Source organism: Aegilops tauschii, chromosome 5 (assembly GCF_002575655.3).
Source record: "Aegilops tauschii subsp. strangulata cultivar AL8/78 chromosome 5, Aet v6.0, whole genome shotgun sequence".
In the NCBI taxonomy this organism is placed as follows: domain Eukaryota; kingdom Viridiplantae; phylum Streptophyta; class Magnoliopsida; order Poales; family Poaceae; genus Aegilops; species Aegilops tauschii.
The window spans coordinates 571808583-571828770 of NC_053039.3; the positions used below are offsets into that span (position 1 = coordinate 571808583).

Below are 20188 nucleotides of genomic sequence, written 5' to 3' on the forward strand. Positions count from 1 at the left end.
GTTTCTTGACATAAGCATCGCATCCCCAAACTTTTAGAAACGATAGCTTAGGTTTCTTCCCAAACCATAATTCATACGGTGTCGTCTCAACGGATTTCGACGGAGCCCTATTTAAAGTGAATGCGGCAGTCTCTAAAGCATAGCCCCAAAATGAGAGCGGTAGATCGGTAAGAGACATCATAGATCGCACCATATCCAATAGAGTGCGATTACGACGTTCGGACACACCGTTTCTCTGAGGTGTTCCAGGCGGCGTGAGTTGTGAAACGATTCCACATTTCCTTAAGTGCGTACCAAATTCGTGACTCAAATATTCTCCTCCACGATCTGATCGTAAGAACTTTATTTTCCTGTCACGTTGATTCTCAACCTCACTCTAAAATTCCTTGAACTTTTCAAAGGTTTCAGACTTGTGTTTCATTAGGTAGACATACCCATATCTACTCAAGTCATCAGTGAGAGTGAGAACATAACGATAGCCACCGCGAGCCTCAACACTCATTGGACCGCACACATCAGTATGTATGATTTCCAATAAGTTGGTTGCTCGCTCCATTGTTCCGGAGAACGGAGTCTTGGTCATCTTACCCATGAGGCATGGTTCGCACGTGTCAAATGATTCGTAATCAAGAGACTCCAAAAGTCCATCTGCATGGAGCTTCTTCATGCGTTTGACACCAATGTGACCAAGACGGCAGTGCCACAAGTATGTGGGACTATCATTATCAACCTTACATCTTTTGGTATTCACACTATGAATATGTGTAACATTACGTTCGAGATTCATTAAGAATAAACCATTAACCAGCGGGGCATGACCATAAAACATATCTCTCATATAAATAGAACAACCATTATTCTCGGATTTAAATAAGTAGGCATCTCGAATTAAACGAGATCCTGATACAATGTTCATGCTCAAAGCTGGCACATAATAACAATTATTGAGGTTTAAAACTAATCCCGTAGGTAAATGTAGAGGTAGCGTGCCGACGGCGATCACATCGACCTTGGAACCATTCCCGACGCGCATCGTCACCTCGTCCTTCGCCAGTCTCCGCTTATTGCGCAGCTCCTGTTTTGAGTTACAAATATGAGCAACCGCACCGGTATCAAATACCCAGGAGCTACTACGAGTACTGGTAAGGTACACATCAATTACATGTATATCACATATACCTTTGGTGTTGCCGGCCTTCTTGTCCGCTAAGTATTTGGGGCAGTTCCGCTTCCAGTGACCACTTCCCTTGCAATAAAAGAACTCAGTCTCAGGCTTGGGTCCATTCTTTGGCTTCTTCCTGGCAACTGGCTTACCGGGCGCGGCAACTCCCTTGCCATCCTTCTTGAAGTTCTTCTTACCCTTGCCTTTCTTGAACTTAGTGGTTTTATTCACCATCAACACTTGATGTTCCTTTCAGATCTCCACCTCCGCTGATTTCAGCATTGAATATACCTCAAGAATGGTCTTTTCCATCCCCTGCATATTCAAGTTCATCACAAAGCTCTTGTAGCTTGGTGGAAGCGATTGAAGGATTCTGTCAATGACCGCGTCATCCGGGAGATTAACTCCCAGCTGAGTCAAGCAGTTGTGCAACCCAGACATTTTGAGTATGTGCTCACTGACAGAACTGTTTTCCTCCATCTTACAACTGAAGAACTTGTCGGAGACTTCATATCTCTCGACCCGGGAATGAGCTTGGAAAACCATTTTCAGCTCTTCGAACATCTCATATGCTCCGTGTTGCTCAAAACGCTTTTGGAGCCCCGGTTCTAAGCTGTAAAGCATGCCGCACTGAACGAGGGAGTAATCATCAGCACGTGACTGCCAAGCGTTCATAACGTCTTGGTTCTCTGGGATGGGTGCTTCACCTAGCGGTGCTTCTAGGACATAATCTTTCTTGGCAGCTATGAGGATGATCCTCAGGTTCCGGACCCAGTCCGTATAGTTGCTGCCATCATCTTTCAGCTTGGTTTTCTCTAGGAACGCGTTGAAGTTGAGGGCAACGTGGGCCATTTGATCTACAAGACATATTGTAAAGATCTTAGACTAAGTTCATGATAATTAAGTTCATCTAATCAAACTATTCAATGAACTCCCACTCAGATAGACATCCCTCTAGTCATCTAAGTGAAACATGATCCGAGTCAACTAGGTCGTGTCCGATCATCACGTGAGACGGACTAGTCAACATCGGTGAACATCTTCATGTTGATCGTATCTTCTATACGACTCATGCTCGACCTTTCGGTCTTCCGTGTTCCGAGGCCATGTCTGTACATGCTAGGCTCGTCAAGTCAACCTAAGTGTATTGCGTGTGTAAATCTGGCTTACACCCGTTGTATTCGAACGTTAGAATCTATCACACCCGATCATCATGTGGTGCTTCGAAACAACGAACATTCGCAACGGTGCACAGTTAGGGGGGACACTTTCTTGAAATTATTGCGAGGGATCATCTTATTTAAGCTACCGTCGTTCTAAGCAAATAAGATGTAAAACATGATAAACATCACATAAAATCAAATAGTGACATGATATGGCCAATATCATTTTGCTCCTTTGATCTCCATCTTCGGGGCGCCATGATCATCTTCGTCACCGGCATGACACCATGATCTCCATCATCGTGTCTTCATGAACTTGTCACGCTAACGATTACTTCTACTTCTATGGCCAACGTGTTTAGCAATAAAGTAAAGTAATTTACATGGCGTTATTAAATGACACGCAGGTCATACAAAAAATAAAGACAACTCCTATGGCTTTTGCCGGTTGTCATACTCATCGACATGCAAGTCGTGATTCCTATTACAAGAACATGATCAATCTCATACATCACATATATCTCATTCATCACATCCTTTTGGCCATATCACATCACAAGGCACATGCTGCAAAAACAAGTTAGAGATCCTCTAATTGTTGTTGCATGTTTTTACGTGGCTTCTATAGGTTTCTAGCAAGAACGTTTCTTACCTACGTAATACCACAATGTGATATGCCAATTTCTATTTACCCTTCATAAGGACCCTTTTCATCGAATCCGTTCCGACTAAAGTGGGAGAGAGAGACACCCGCTAGCCACCTTATGCAACTAGTGCATGTCAGTCGGTGGAACCTACCACACGTAAGCGTACGTGTAAGGTCGGTCCGGGCCGCTTCATCCCACAATGCCGCCGAAACAAGATAAGACTAGTAGTGGCAAGAAAATTGACAACATCTACGCCCACAACAAGTTTGTGTTCTACTCGTGCATAGAAACTATGCATAGGCCTGGCTCATGATGCCACTGTTGGGGATCGTAGCAGAAATTTAAAATTTTCTACGCATCACCAAGATCAATCTATGGAGTCATCTAGCAACGAGAGAGAGGAGTGCATCCACATACCCTTGTAGATCGCGAGCGGAAGCGTTCAAGTGAACGGGGTTGATGGAGTCGTACTCGTCGTGATCCAAATCACCGATGACCGAGCGTCGAACGGACGGCACCTCCGCGTTCAACACACGTACGGAGCAGCGACGTCTCCTCCTTCTTGATCCAGCAAGGGGAAGGTGAGGTTGATGGAGATCCAGCAGCACGACGGCGTGGTGGTGGAAGTAGCGGGATTCCGACAGGGCTTCGCCGAGCGCTGCGGGAGGAGGGAGATGTGTCACGGGAGGGAGAGGGAGGCGCCAGGGGCTGTGTTACGGCTGCCCTCCCTCCCCCTTCCTATATATAGGCCTCCTGGGGGGCGCCGGCCATGGGAGATCTGATCTCCAAGGGGGGCGGCGGCCAAGGGGTGGCTTCCCCCCCAAGCCAAGTGGGGGGCGCCCCCACCCCTAGGGTTTCCAACCCTAGGCGCAGGGGGAGGCCCAAGGGGGGAGCACCAGCCCACCAGGGGCTGGTTCCCCTCCCACTTCAGCCCATGGGGCCCTCCGGGATAGGTGGCCCCACCCGGTGGACCCCCGGGACCCTTCCGGTGGTCCCGGTACAATACCGATAACCCCCAAAACTTTCCCGGTGGCCGAAACTGGACTTCCTATATATAATTCTTCACCTCCGGACCATTCCGGAACTCCTCGTGACGTCCGGGATCTCATCCAGGACTCCGAACAACTTTCGGGTTACCGCATACTAATATCTCTACAACCCTAGCGTCACCGAACCTTAAGTGTGTAGACCCTACGGGTTCGGGAGACACGCAGACATGACCGAGACGACTCTCCGGTCAATAACCAACAGCGGGATCTGGATACCCATGTTGGCTCCCACATGTTCCACGATGATCTCATCGGATGAACCACGATGTCGAGGATTCAATCAATCCCGTATACAATTCCCTTTGTCAATCGGTATGTAACTTGCCCGAGATTCGATTGTCGGTATCCCAATACCTCGTTCAATCTCGTTACCGGCAAGTCACTTTACTCGTACCATAATGCATGATCCCGTGACCAAACACTTGGTCACATTGAGCTCATTATGATGATGCATTACCGAGTGGGCCCAGAGATACCTCTCCGTCATACGGAGTGACAAATCCCAGTCTCGATCCGTGTCAACCCAATAGACACTTTCAGAGATACTTGTAGTGTACCTTTATAGTCACCCAGTTACGTTGTGACGTTTGGTACACCCAAAGCACTCCTACGGCATCCGGGAGTTACACGATCTCATGGTCTAAGGAAATGATACTTGACATTGGAAAAGCTCTAGCAAACGAACTACACGATCTTTGTGCTATGCTTAGGATTGGGTCTTGTCCATCACATCATTCTCCTAATGATGTGATCCCGTTATCAATGACATCCAATGTCCATAGTCAGGAAACCATGACTATCTGTTGATCAACGAGCTAGTCAACTAGAGGCTTACTAGGGACACATTGTGGTCTATGTATTCACACATGTATTACGATTTCCGGATAACACAATTATAGCATGAACAATAGACAATTATCATGAACAAGGAAATATAATAATAACCATTTTATTATTGCCTCTAGGGCATATTTCCAACAGGTTCGGCCCGTTGCGTTGAAGGTAAAAGCCTAATCCAGTTGTTGTGGAATTGCTAGGGTTTCGATGACCAGGGAGCGAATACGCTTTCCCTGAGTCTCGAGTTGTTGTCTGTTGTCCTAAACCGCCGCCGGGTCGTCCCCTTATATACATGGGTTGACGCCCGTTAGTTTACAGAATCCCGAGGCCGGCTCATAAACGTGTCCGGCTCGGTCTCTGCTCTTTCTATCTTACAACACAAGTTTACATATCAATGTCGGTTTATGTCTACAGGACTCAAACCGGCTTTGGGCCCTGGGCCTTCATAAATCATCATCGTCTTTGTCTTCATGGGCTTTAGATACAATGAACCATTATGGGGTTAACCCGGCCTCTCCTCGCCGGTTTACGCCCAGTAGTAATATCCCCAACAGGTACCGTAACAGACAGCTTCCTCCACTGGCTGTTGTTGACCATACAGCCTCTGTCGTGGCAGCCGATCCCGTTCAGACGACTGACCTGCCTAGCCAGGCGATGGATGTCGTGATGGCGCTGGCCAACGTGGAGGTACCTGAGACTGAGGCTACAGCTGAGACAGGCGACAGGACTGATTCTGAGAGGGCGTCCAAGTGGGCGCGTAAGAAGGAGAAGATGTTATTGTATCGATGTGGTGAGAAGGGTCACTTCATTGCTGAGTGCGTGGCGGAGCTTTGCGATACGTGTGGTAAGCCAGCACATGCCACAGGGGATTGCCCATTTTTGCGTGATCACATTCCGGCTCTTACAAGGTATGGAGTATATTTGCTGAGTTGATGTTCTTTGAGTCCCCGGCTGCGAGAGAGATTCCGGTGGCGACGCGGAGTTTGGCCATTGGGATTGTGAAAGTTACCCAGGGAGAGGTTTCTGAGGCTCAGTTGTGCAGAGGCTTCAGGAACTGGTTCCAGGTGACTTCCAGTGGGAGCTTGTCAGTATTGAGGCCAATGTGTTCAAGGTTAACTTCCCAACTGTGGATGATTTGCAGAGAATGCTGAGCTTTGGGTTGTGCAAAGTTCCTGGCACTAAATGCATTATGGAATTTCATGAGTAGAAGAAGGTGGAGCCACAGGGTAGGCCCCTTACTCAGGTTTGGTTGTGGTTTTCTGGGGCTCCCTCTGAGCCATTGCAGGATGCTCGAGTTGTGGCTAGTATGGGTATTATGGTTGGAAAACCTGAGAAAGTGGATATGGCCTTTACCCGCGCTCATGGGGTGGCCCGACTTCTAGTGAGCGTTCTGGACATTGAGTTTGTCCCTGATGTGGTCAACTAGACTTATAGGGGAGAGGTTTTTCCTCTCGAGATCGAGTTTGAGGATGCAGATCTGTTTGCTGAGGCAATCAATGGGACTGATGTGGATATGCACGAGGGTGATGACAGCGCGGGTGCAGAGGGGGCACCGACTGATGAGGCTGAACGAGAGGTGTCCAATGGATCGGGCCCTGTTGCTCAGCTGCCCGGGGACGGGTCCGGGGTCGGGACGGCACCATCATCCTCAGTGCCTACGAGCTCTCCGCGGTTTGGGTCGTTTGAGCCAGCTTCTGCCCCTCCCAGACTCTGGAGCGACCGGGTGGATGCTGATGATGTGTTTGAGCGCACGCTTCCTGTGTTGGAGTTTGATGCTGCTGCTAGTCCCATGATCGGAGGCTCGGCGACGACCTTGGTTGGGGGAGGGGAGGTGGAGTCTGAGGTGGCTTCTCTTTCTCCCACTCTCCCTGCGGTCTCGTTCCGGGAGATGACGTCTACTATGGAGGATGCTTCTAGGGGAGGGAGTCCGGGGCAGGTGGCCTCGACTTCCTCTCCCTCTATCCTGGCGCCGGCTATGCCGACGACGGCCGAGTGTGGGGGAGGCGGTCCGGGGCAGATGGCCTCGTTCCCCTCATCTCCGGCGGCGGCTAGAGTGGCCACTTCTCCAGTAGCGCAGGGTGGTGGTCTGGGGCAGGTGGCCTCGACCCCCCCTCCCCTTTGGAAATCAGGAAGGCCGTGTCTCCTGCGGCACCGGTGTCACCCTTTGGCCAGAGGGTTGGGGCGGGAGGAGTGCTTGGGTAGGCGGCCCCCGCGCTCCCCTCTCCTGGCATACCGGCGGCTCAGGACCTCGGTTTGAGGCACGCGTCTATGGGGCCCGGGATCCCACCGCCGCTTCCTTCGGTAACTCTGGCTGACCCTTCGTGGAATTCAGCGATAGGTGTTACTCGGGAGGAGGTCATTGCCTTTGGTGGGATCCCAGACCCGGTCTCTGCGGGGCGACGGATGAGCTGTCGTATCCAGGAGCACCCGGAGGTTCATGACATGCAGCAGAGGTGCGCTATGAGGGTAGCCAAGCTTCGTGACATTGAGGTCACTACGGGTATGTCTGTCAACGTTTCTAATTCAATCTTGCATTTTTCTAATGAGGAGATTATTCATAATGCAAACCAATTAGGAGTTTCGCTAGGGAGTAATGATAGTGAAATATCCAATTCGGTTAATGATCTCCTAGATTTGGAAGCGGAACGCGCTTTAGAAACAATTCGAAACCTAGCAGCGGTAAGACCCATGAACGATGCGGAGATTGATGCGTTGGGGGTCAGAGTGCTCGATAATTTTTGTGCGGATCTTGCACCATCCACTCCTGAGTCTGAGAAGAGGATGCAACTCTAGAGGAGGTAGTAGCTAGACCCACTGAGCCTGGTTATGAGGACCGGATGTAGGACCAAAGTAAACCCAAACGAAAGTGGAAGCGGAAGATTTATCCCGTTTCAGTGGTTCGTAGGAGTGCTAGGATTCGGACTACCAAAAAATTTCATGATGAAATATGAAAGGAATCTTTTGGAATAGCAGAGGTCTGAAAGACTTGGCTAAAAGAAGGTTTCTTGCAGAGGCGTCTCTCGAGCATGGATTAGATTTTATTGCTCTCTCGGAAACTGGTAGAGATTATTTTGCGCCCCAGTTTCTCAACACTTTATCGGGCGGTGTTGATTTCGATTGGCATTGCCTTCCTCCGCGAGGAAGATCGGGTGGGATCTTGCTTGGAGTGAGATGCGATTCGCTGGAAGTCCGAAGTGTAGTGATGGGTGACTTCGCAGTTAAGTTTCGGGTCAGGTCCAAAGCTGATGGGTTTAACTGGGCTCTGGTGGCGGTTTATGGTGCCGCGCAGCCCGAGCTTAAACCGGAGTTTTTGGCGGACCTTGTTCGAATCTGCGGATCTGAGCAGCTCCCAATTTTAGTTGGGGGTGACTTCAACATCATTAGGAGGAGAGAGGAAAAGAATAATGATAATTTTGACGGCAGATGGTCGTTCATGTTTAATACCATTATTGAAAGCTTGGATCTGAGAGAGATAGAGCTTTCCGGTAGAAAATTTACTTGGGCTAATGCTTTGCCAAACCCGACGTTTGAGAAGCTTGATCGAGTCCTCGCGAGTGTCGAGTGGGAACAGAAGTTCCCTTTGGTAACGGTTCAGGCTCTCTCGCGCGGAATCTCGGATCACACACCTTTATTCGTGGACTCTGGTGAGCCAAACCACGTGGGAAACAAGAACCCCTTTTCTTTTGAGCTGGCATGGTTTGAACGTGAAGGATTCTTGGATCTGATTGTCAGGGAATGGGTTAAGGATGCAGGAGGTAGGACTTCTGTTGAGCGTTGGCAGAATAAGGTTAGGCATTTGAGAAGTTTCCTACGGGGGTGGGCTAAGCACCTTAGTGGGATTTATAAGGTTGAAAAGGAAAGGCTCCTTTCACTTATTCAGTCCCTAGATTTAAAAGCCGAATCCACGATTTTGCAAGCCACAGAGCTTCAGGATAAACTAGATGCAGAGATGAGGTTGAAAGAACTTCTCCGTGAAGAGGAATTGAAGTGGGCGTTGCGGACTAAGGTCCGCAAAGTTGTCCAGGGGGACGCGAACACTCAATTCTTTCACTTGATTGCTAATGGCAAGCACAGAAAGAAGAGAATCTTTCAGCTTGAACAAGATGAAGGAACTATTTTAGGACAGGACAACCTAAAACTTTACATAGCCGAGTATTGTAAGCAGTTATTTGGGCCTTCGGAGGATAGTTGTGTGTCCCTCGATGAGTCCAGGATTGAGGATGTGCCTCAACTAACTGCTAATTATAATGAAATTTTGGTTGCCCGTTCTCGGAGAAGGAGGTGTTTGATGCTATAACACAGATGAAGAACAATAAGGCTCCCGGGCCGGATGGCTTCCCGGCGGAGTTCTATAAGAAGTGTTGGCATATTATTAAGGGGGATTTGTTACCAATGTTCCATGATCTATTCTCTGGACAACTTCAGTTATTTCACTTAAATTTTGGAACAATAACACTGCTTCCTAAGAAAATGGATGTTGTGAGAATCGAGCAGTTCAGGCCGATCTGCCTTCTCAATGTTAGTTTCAAAATTTTCACCAAGGTTGGGACTAATCGGCTCACACAGATTGCGCATTCTGTGGTACAGCATTCCCAAACAGCTTTCATGCCGGACAGAAACATCCTAGAAGGGGTGGTGGTCCTTCATGAAACGCTCCATGAAATTCACTCGAAAAAATTAGATGGTGTTGTTTTTAAGGTGGATTTCGAGAAAGCGTACGATAAAGTCAAATGGCCATTCCTTCAACAGGCATTGCATATGAAAGGATTTGATGAAGCCTGGCGCCGCCAGGTTGAATCGTATACGCAAAAAGGGAGTGTTGGAATTAAAGTGAATGACGAAATAGGTCATTATTTCCAGACACATAAGGGCCTGAGGCAGGGAGATCCGATGTCCCCTATCCTGTTCAACATTGTAGTTGATATGTTGGTAATTATGATAGGAAGGGCTAAAGAGGCTGGTCAAGTGGGTGGCCTGGTACCTCATCTCATTGACGGAGGTGTATCCATCCTTCAGTACGCCGATGATACAATCATCTTTATGGAGCATGACTTGGCCAAAGCGAGAAATATGAAGCTGGTGTTATGCCTTTTTGAACAATTGACCGGGTTAAAGATTAACTTTCACAAAAGTGAGTTGTTCTGCTTTGGTAGAGCCAATGACGAACAAGAGGCATATAGGCAATTGTTTGGGTGTGATTTGGGGGCTTTACCTTTCACATACTTAGGAATACCAATCCACCATCGTAAGCTGACAAACAGAGAATGGAAGTGCATCGAGGACCGATTTGAAAAGAAACTGAGTTGCTGGAAGGGCAAGCTCATGTCATACGGAGGCCGATTAATTCTGATAAACTCGGTTCTCACGAGTATGCCTATGTTTCTTTTGTCGTTCTTCGAAGTCCCAGTTGGAGTTAGGAAAAGACTGGACTTCTATCGATCACGTTTCTTCTGGCAGGGTGATGAACTAAAAAGAAAATATCGTCTCGCCAAATGGGATATCATCTGTAGACCGAAAGACCAAGGGGGTCTTGGTATTGAGAATCTTGAGGTCATGAACAGATGTCTTCTCAGCAAGTGGTTGTGGAAGTTCTCGAGTGAGACTGATGCCACTTGGGCGCAAATCCTCCGTAGCAAGTATCTCCACACCAAAACTTTGTCTCGGGTGACAGTAAGGCCGACTGACTCACCTTTTTGGAAAGGGCTTATGAAAGTCAAACGAACCTTGTTTACTAGGACAAAGTTTATCATTGGTAACGATGCTAGTACGCGATTCTGGGAGGATACTTGGCTCGGAAGACACCCCTGGCCATTCAATACCCTTCTCTGTATCGTATTGTTCAACGACGTGAGGTGTTCGTTGCAACGGTACTTCAATCTATCCCCCTTAATATTCAGTTCAGAAGGACGCTAGTGGGCAATCGTTGGGAAGAATGGCTCCATCTAGTAAGTAGACTGATGGAGGTTCAGCTTTCGCAACAACCCGATAAATTACGCTGGAAGCTTACTAGGTCTGGAGTATTTACAGTTAAATCACTGTATGTTGATGTTATCAATTCAAGGTCGATTCCTAGTTCCAAACATGTTTGGGCTGTCAAAGTCCCTTTGAAAATCAAAGTGTTTATGTGGTTTGTCCATAAACAAGTTATTTTAACCAAGGACAATTTGACAAAGCATAATTGGACAGGACCTACTAGGTGTAGTTTCTGTGATCGGGATGAAACGATCAACACCTTTTTCTTGATTGCCCGCTAGCCAAAGTTTTATGGCGGACCATCCATATTGATTTTAATATTACTCCACCGAGTTCTGTCAACACGTTATTTGGAACGTGGCTTAACGGGATAGAGCCCGAAACAGCGAGACATATTCGCGTAGGAGTCTGTGCTTTATTGTGGGCAGTCTGGAACTGCAGAAATGATTTGGTTTTTAACAGGACAACAAACATTCATTTTTTGCAGTTTATTTTCCGAGCCACGGCGTTGATCCGTTTGTGGTCTCTACTCACCCCGACGGAGGCCAGGGAGCGTTTGGTTACTAGATCTATCCGCTGGGAGATGGTAGCTCGGGATATCTTCAATCGGTTTGGATGGCGGTCATGTAATAGGATAGGCAATTAGTTTACCTACCTCTCTTTTGCCAGCCGGTTGTGGCGTCCTTTATTTGGATAGTTTGTCTTCTAGCCCTTTTGGCTCTGTGTGAGCTCTTCTTTTTTAGTTTTGAGACTTTAAGACCTTGTTGGAACCTATTTATTTGTTTAATAAGATGGCCGTATGCATCGTTCTGATGCAGAGGCCGAGGAGTCCCCCCTTTTCGAAAAAAATCTTGTTATTTGTTGGCAATCCATTTCAAGTGATGTATACCCTGGTTCTTTTTGCAGTGCATTTGTCCATTTTTTTAAGTTCCTGTGAAATCAGAACACAAATATGGAATTTACTATACAGTGGTAACACGTGACATGGTCTTAAGGAAAGGGGGCGTCAAAAGTTTATACAGATGTGCCTTACACACTCGATGAATTCCGTGGAAGATTTTCTAATATCATATGGATAGTCCCTGTGACCCATTATTACCTCCATGATAATTACACCCAAACCAAATATGTCTGACATAGGTGTGATTATACCTCGTAGGTATTCCGGCGGCATATAACCTCTGCATTAACATGAATGGGTGAATGTAAAGCATTAGGGGAATGAGAAAACATATTGCATTGATTACTAAAAGCAATGGATTATGAAGAGGTGGTTCACTTACATTGTTCCAATAGTAATTGCGGTGTGAATAGTTTGTTTTTGATCAAACAGTCTTGACAGACCAAAGTCTGTAATTTTGGGTATCATATCTTCATCAAGCAATACATTCGCAGGTTTTAGATCCAAGTGAATAATGGGACCATCGGATTGCTCGTGGAGGTACTGTAGCCCATAGGAAATCCCCTCGATTATTTTGAGGCGTGTGGGCCAATCAAGTCCAGAAGATGCATCTGCATTTGTACGTAAAACATGTGAATTTCATAGATGATGTCTTAAAATATAAAATCGGTTATTATTTCTGTGCTCTATATATAGAAAGAAATCAAAATTTACATTATATACTCTCTTTCCTTTTGTTCATATGAACGCAGTTTTCAGGAACTATGATTAAACCACAAAAATTGCAAGCTCAAAGAGAGATGAAAAGTAAGGAAAGAAGAACTATTAAATGCCATACCTGAAATGTACTTATCAAGACTTCCCTTAGGCAAATACTCCAAGCAAAGCAAACATTCAGTGTACCAAACAAAATGAACTTTCCTTCATCAAGTTTACGTAAATGTTGTGTTTCATAGCAGTAGCCTAGTAGTCGCACTATATTTGGGTGCTTTAGTTTCATAAGAAGATTAACCTCATTCTCAAATTGCTCAATGTGAGCTTGACACTGACTGCACAATCTTCTTCACTGTGACCATTTTCCCGTTTCCTAGCACCCCCTGCTTAAAGACTCTTATTAATGCTATATGTATTTTTCGGTCAATTATATGGTTTAAACATAAAAAAACATATATGCCTTAACATTACCTTATATACCACACCATAACCACCTCTACCAAGTATTCTCTCATTGAAGAAGTTGTTAGTAATGTCTTTCAAATGTTGTAATGGCATATGGTTGAGTGTGGGTGTTGTCTGCATAAAGAAGTTCTTGGGTTAACAAGGGATTGCGCGTATACAATTTCAATAGCACTTTTGGATTAATTTTGAGATTTTTATAAGACAAATAAATCAAATTTATTCTGGAACTATTAGACGAAACTATGAATTAATATGTAGACTTTTGGAAAATAGAAACAAAGGCAGATTGCAGTGAATTTCCTTCCTTTTCAATGTTGTGCTACAATGTAATTATATTAGAGTACCACCATATTAATTTCATCATTGTAGTGCAAAGATCCCAAATTTGTTGGGATAAGACATGATCCCAAAGTATAATTTATACTCTACTTTGAAACCTATTGCAAATCATCCATACGTATTAACTCTAGGCAAGTAGGCCCATCAGATATTATAACAAGGTTGTTCCTACAAAAGAAAAAAAGAAAAAAGAGGATGAAAAAACTGAATCAGTGTGTTCTTTGTTGATTACTTGATTTATAGGAACCACTCTCATTAGTTGCGCCCACCGTGGGGCTATCGCACGATGGTTTCGAGTTCTTAGAGGGCAGCTTCGAAGGGCTCAAGGGATACGCTGTGGGCCGGATGACTAAGAGTCGTCGCGGCAAGCTTTACATCGACGACGCAGGCTGGGGCCCCGAGGCCGGCTCAATTGAGTACGGGTACCGGGTCCCCTTCGGCGTCATTCATGTTTTCATTGGCAAGATCGGCGAACCAGGCCCTAAGCCGGACAGCTGCACCGACATCGTCAAAACAGCTCAGCGTGCGAGACCCGCCCTGGTTCAGCCTGCCATGAAGCGTGCCTTCGTGGGAGTCATCCACGGAGCGGAATCTGAGGTTAGATCGGCATTTGGTGGTGAGACCGCTGTGTACTCTGATGACGAGTCATTGACCGGAGAGACCGAGTCATTGTACCAGTTGCAAGATGGCCGGGTTGGGGGCTGTTCCGATGGCGACAGTATTCCGGACCCCTCCGATCTGCCAAGCCGGGTTGCGATCTTCATGGCTGGTACACAGCCAGCGCACTACTCTTCGACCGCAGCGGTGATGGTTTCCAGATCAGTAGCGGCGACAGCAGCCGGGGCAGGAGGCCCTGTGCGACCGCCGGCTCAGGTTTTATCTGACTTATTTGACGCTTTGGCAACGCTGATGGCGGAAGTTAACCCGGCGAATCAAGAGGAGCATAATGCGGAAATTGCGAAGCTGAAAGATCAGATAACTCAAGCCAAGGCAGACCTGGCGGCTGAGGATACCAGGATGCACTACAGGAATCAGCTACTTTGCGTCTGCCGCAGACGGCAAAAGGCTCCGGCAAAGTAGGCATCGGTAAAGAGCTTCTTTGCCGTCTGCTTTTCGAAGCGGATGGCAAAGGGGTCGTTGCCATCAGCGGCGAACGGCAAAGAAAGCCGACGGCAATAAATTTGCTGTTAGTCCGTTAGGTGGCTAACGGCAGTCTTTGCCGTCCGTGGCTGACGGCAAAGAGCATCAAGCCTTTGCCGTCTGCCACTGTAGGCAAACTGACCAAATGGGTCAGCTGCCAGGAAGCACTGGTGGTTGCCATGTGGCTTCTTTGCCGTCCACCGCAGACGGCAAAGTGCCCGTTGCCGTCGGTGGCAGACGGCAAAGAGCCTGCATTGCCTCTTTTTCTGTTTTTTTATACCCAACCATTTTCATAGTAAATAGATGATACATATATATTTTTCACATGGCAAGTTCACAGCAAACATATGAGATATCCAACACATATAATTTCATCATACATGCATAGTTCCATCAACCATACATAGCAAGTTCCACATACATGCATACAACCATACATATTACAATAGTGTCATCCTACCATACATGCATAGTTCATCGATACAAAAGAAACATAGTTCATCCAAACAAGCACTCCATCTATGCTAGCTTCCATGAAGCGAATGAATTCTGCAAAATGGGAAATAAGAAAGTTAGAAGAAGATTAGAAGAAGAAGAAGAAGAAGAAAATGAAGAAGAAGAAGAAGAATATATGACATTTATGAGCTAATTTAGGTGAAATTGATCGTTTGTGAGCTAACTTAGGTGAAATGGATCGTTTATGAGCTAACCTAGGTGAAATGGATCGCTTATGAGCTAACTTAGGTAAAATGCATCATTTTAGAGCTAACCTAGGTAAGATGGATCATTTATGAGCTAAGTAAGGTAAAATGGGTCATTTTAGAGCTAACTTGGGTAAAATGGATCATTTATGAGCTAAGTAAGGTAAAATGGGTCATTTTAGAGCTAACTTGGGTAAAATGGATCGTTTATGAGCTAACTAAGGTAAAATGGATCATTTTAGAACTAACTTAGGTAAAATGGATCGTTTATGAGCTAACTAAGCTAATTATGCCATTTTTGACATAAGTAAGCTAAGTACATATCATTATTGCGCAAACCTAGTTAACTAAGCATATTAGAGCTAACTTTGGTCATTTTGGAGGAAACAAAGCTAAGTATAGATCGTTTTAGAGCTAACTTAGGTAAAATGGATGGTTTTGGAGGTCAGTAAGCTTATTAAGTCATTTTGGAGGAAATAAAGCTAAGTCTAGGTCATTGTGGTAAGCATTTTGGAGGAAATAAGGCTATCTAGGTCTTTATGCATTTGTTAAGAAAAACACTAGAGAAACTTACCATGATCGTGGAGGTGTAGGAGCGGGCAGGCTCGTGCTGGTAGCTGGAGAAGGATCGTGCGATGCTTGTCTGGAGTTACACTGCACCAAAGATCGTTTCCAATGTCTTGTTAGCATGATGACACTCAAATGTTAATACTAGCAAGTAATGTCCATTCAAATTAAACTCACCGTGGTCCCAGGAGCAATCACTGGCATCGGCGGAGCGGTCTGACCGGTCTTCTCGCACACAGGCTGCACATTTGGTTTTGACGACTCAGTCATACTAGTTAGTAATGAGACAAACACTACATGAATGTTTTGGCTAATTTGCAGAAGAAACTTACCACAAGGAGCTCGTACATGGCCCTTGCCTGCATGTCATTCCGTGCCTTCTCCTCCTCCAACATCGTTGTCGTCCTCTCCTCCAACTCCCGCTGCCTCTCCGCCGCCTCCGCTAGAAGTTTCTCCGTTCTATCTCTCTCACTCTGTATAGCAGCCTGCAACACCACTCCTCGTTACCATTTGTAATCATTGATGGAAGCACAGACAATGTAATGGAGAAAGATAACTGAGTACGTATATCTAACCTTGATGGCGAGTTGGACTGGCCGTTCACGAGGCCTTACCTCAGGAGCGGAGCTCGATTGGCGCGCCTTGATCTCCGGAAGAGTGCTAGGACAACGGATAAGTCCATCTCCAATGGCTATGGAGCCATGGGACCTCCCGCCACCAGATATCATCACCAGCTCTGGATCAATGGGACCCTAGCTCGGGTTAAACTCCTCCCCTTTCCTCGCCTTCCCCTCATCTCTATATTTCACGAGCTTGTCGTGGGAGGAGATGTTGGTGAAGTTGTTTGCATCATCAAGGTTAGACGGAGAGAATGCCTTGACTTTCTCGAAAGAGGCACTGTGGGCCATGGCATACAGGTCGTACACCTCTGGCACCTTATCCGCCTTATTGTAGCGTGCCTGAAAGAGAGAAACAAAGTAAATTAGTAATTAAAGGGCTCAAGCTAGCATGATGAATGAATTGCATGAATCATGAAGCAAACCACATACCTAGTTCCGGCCGAACTGATATAAGTTGGAGCGGCCTTGATGGTGTGGCACACCTTCCATTTGGGCACGTTTGTCCTTGGCCGCGCTGTGGACGGCTAGCCATTCTTTTGAGCACCACTCATTGACCAACACCTCCCAACAATCCACCCGATCCGCACACCATCTTGGAGGCGCCTAAGTTAGCAAATAGAAACTTGAGCGCTACGGCTATGAATTACTAAATGAAGGAAGTAAGTACAAGGCCTTAAGAATTACCTTCATGTACTGCTCCTTACTCAGGAACTTATCGCAGCACGCCGGCTTGGGCTTCTTGATACCACGCAAGGCGTAGTAGTCTCGAACAGCCTGCACCCGAGCCTCGTGCCGTAAGTTCTGTAGTAGGCGCTTGCAGATGTTCTTGATAACATTTGCCACCTCCTCCTCGTATCCCTCCTCACACCTGTAGAATGTCTGCAATCAAATGAGACAATATTGATTAGTACAATTAATAACTAGCTAGTTGAAGATTTTTAAATGTGTAAAGGAGAAATTACCCAGAACTTTCTGATCACCACATCTGCCCTCGTGTCGCACAAGACACCGTCGATAATCTCACCCGGCGGGGCCGGGGCAGCCAAGTAGTGCTCCTAGCTCAATCCAAGCTCTGGAAGCCGACCCTCACCAGGCAACGTGACAAACCCCGGGAAGTTTTGCCAGCAAAGCACTCCAAGGACGGAGTTGGGCCGGCAGACACTATGATGGTGGTCCCAACCCCTACAGCATGACAAGGCCAACGCATTAGATATTTGAAGAAACGTGAATGCAGAAGGTACAAAAGGATTAAATGCACTTACCTCTCCCCATCAGGGAAAATCAACCACCTCTGCTCGCGGGTCGCCGGCACGGACGGGAGCCGTGTACAACCACGCTGGTAGACGGTGCCCCCCTCCTCCTCAATATCAGTCGGCTCCCCGCCATCATCAGCATGGCCACTCGGCCCCTCAGGCTCATCCGGCCAGGTACCCCATCCAGACGTGTGCTCCTCCGGGGTCTCGTGGGCCGAAGGCGCGTCGACCCAAGGCTCGTGGGCCGAAGGCTCGTGGGCCGAAGGCCCGTCGACCCGAGGCTCGTGGGCCGAAGGCTCGTGGACCGGAGTCCGTGTAGCCTCCTCCTCGGACGAGTCCACCCTAGCAGTCACGTGCTCGGGTGAAACAACTGGGGGTGATGGCGAGGAAGGCGCCCTAGCAGTCACCCTACCTCCTCTCCCGCGACCACGTGCTCCAACTCCTCTCTTCTTCCCTCCCTTACCTCGTCCCCTGCTGGGCACCGCTGTCGACGAAGAAGGGCCCGGCGGTGTCGCCATACTGTCCAGCAACGCTCGGCGGAGAGGTGCGTGTGGAATGGAAGACCTCCCACCACGCGCCGACGAAGAAGGGGCCTCGGAGCGCTCCCGACCAGCGCCCACCATCTTTCAACACCTGCCATGACAAAGAGTAAACGAAATTAGTACAACATAAAAAAATACCAACATGAATAATAATATGTATATCACTTGTGTATCATCATCAAGTACAACATAAAAAAATTGAATACCTGACACTACTAATAATCTCGATCACTATCATCAATAAATGCATAATCATCATCATCACTATAATCAATGACGGGCTCATAGGGTTCAGTGGCATCAAATATATGACCTAACTCATAATTCACAAATATATGACCTCGTCGGCCTCTGGTGTCGTGGGTGTCGTGTCGGGGTCGGGGTGCCGTGTCGGGGTCGGGGTGCTGTTTCGGGGTCGGGGTCGAGGTCGGGGTGTGGTGTCAGGGTGTCGGGGGTCGGGGTGTCGTGCCGGGGTGTCGGGGTGGCGTGTCGGGGTCAGGGTGTCAGGGTGTCGGGGTCGGGGTCGGGGTGTGGTGTCAGGCTGTCAGGATGTCGGGGTCGGGGTGTCAGGGTGTCGGGGTGTCGGGGTCGGGGTGTCAGGGTATCTTTATTTTCTTCTTCTTCTTTTTTCCTGTTTTTTCCTTTTCTTCTTCTTCTCTTCTTCTTCTTCTTTTCTTCTTCTTCTTCTTCTTCTTCTTCCTCTTCTCCTTTTTCCTCTTCTTCTTCTTCTTCTTTTCTTCTTCTTCTTCTTCTCCTCCTCTTCCTCCCTCCTCCTCTTCCTCTTCTTTCTTCCTCTTCTTCTTCTTCATCTTCTTCTTCTTTCTTCTTTCTTCTTCTTCTTTTCTTTCTTCTTCTCCCTCCACCTCTTCCTCCCTCCTCCTCCTCCTTCTACTCTTCTTATTCTTCTAAACTAAAACTAATCTAAAATAAACTAAACTAAAAATAAAACTAAAACTAAACTAAAACTATAACTAAAACAGAAACTAAATTAACTAAAAGTAACTAAAAGAAACTAAACTAAAAAAAGGGGGGAGATCACTCACCTACGCAGGGGATCGCCGGTGGAGGGGGAGGCGGCGGCCCGGTGGAGGGGGAGGCCGCGGCGGGTGGGGCGGCGGCGGCCTGGTGGAGGGGAGTCCGTGGCGGGTGGGGGCAGCGGCGGCCTGGTGGAGGGGGAGGCCGCAGCGGGTGGGGCGGCGGTGGCCCGGTGGAGGGGAGGCCGCGGCGGGACGGGGCGGGGACGGCCACGCAGGGAAGGGGAGGGGGCGGCTGGCCGGCATGGAAGGGGCGCCGCAGGAGAGGGGTGAGGGGCGACGGGGCGAGGGGGCGGCGGCGGGCGGTGGGGCGACGGGGCAAGGGGGCGGCGGGTGGTCGGGGCGACGGGGCTAGAGGCGGTGGGTGGGCGGGCGGCGGCGGCGAGTGGTGGGGGTGGCGGCGGGTGGCTGGTGGCGGGGGCGGCGGCGGGTGGCGGTGGTCGTTGGGGTGGGGAGGACAGAGAGAGAGAGAGAGAGAGAGAGAGAGAGAGAGAGAGAGAGGGGGGGGGGAGGGAGCGGGGTGGGGGACGGCCGTTAGTTAGGTTATCTCTTTGCCGTCCGCCCCCCCTTTGTCGTCCGCTTTTTTGCTCTTTGTCGTTTGCTAGCAGACGGCAAAGAGGGGGGCCGTTAGGTTTTTTTCTAAACAGCTCGTTAGTGGGGCCCACCTCTCTCTTTGCCGTCCGCCAGCTGACGGCAAAGATTCTTTGCCATCCGCCAGCAGACGGCAAAGAATTGGCTGATGGCAAAGACATTCTTTGCCATCAGCCAGTTCTTTGTCGTCCGTTTTTTTCAAGCTGACGACAAAGACCTTCTTTGCCGTCCGCCAGCGGACGGCAAAGAATAGGCAGACGGCAAATAAGCAAATTCCAGTAGTGATGGCTGCAGAACGAGCTGAGTTGGATGCACAGGCTTACCGGCTTATGTTAGATCAGAGCGCGTCAAATGATGTCATGAGGAGAAGGTACCGATCTCACCTACCTCCGGTTTATGAGGCAAGAAATCTCTTTAACACACCAGGAGCAGGAACCAGTAATCAGCCAGTGGTAAACCGGGCGGAGGCACCTGGAACGGGGACGCCGGT

At 48.0% G+C, this 20188-nt stretch overlaps 2 long non-coding RNA genes across 2 annotated transcripts; both read right to left on the reverse strand.

Moving 5' to 3' along the window:
• Window positions 1-14707: 14707 nt before the first annotated feature.
• Window positions 14708-16142, reverse strand: LOC141022753 (uncharacterized). Its single transcript, XR_012183801.1, has 4 exons — window positions 15991-16142; window positions 15836-15898; window positions 15666-15745; window positions 14708-14939 (listed from the first exon to the last, which is right to left on the reverse strand). It is a non-coding gene; the product is annotated as an uncharacterized lncRNA (long non-coding RNA).
• A 96-nt stretch (window positions 16143-16238) lies between these two features.
• LOC141022754 (uncharacterized) lies at window positions 16239-17134 on the reverse strand. The gene is made up of 3 exons (XR_012183802.1): window positions 16963-17134; window positions 16708-16881; window positions 16239-16617 (listed from the first exon to the last, which is right to left on the reverse strand). It is a non-coding gene; the product is annotated as an uncharacterized lncRNA (long non-coding RNA).
• Between the last annotated feature and the right edge of the window lie 3054 nt (window positions 17135-20188).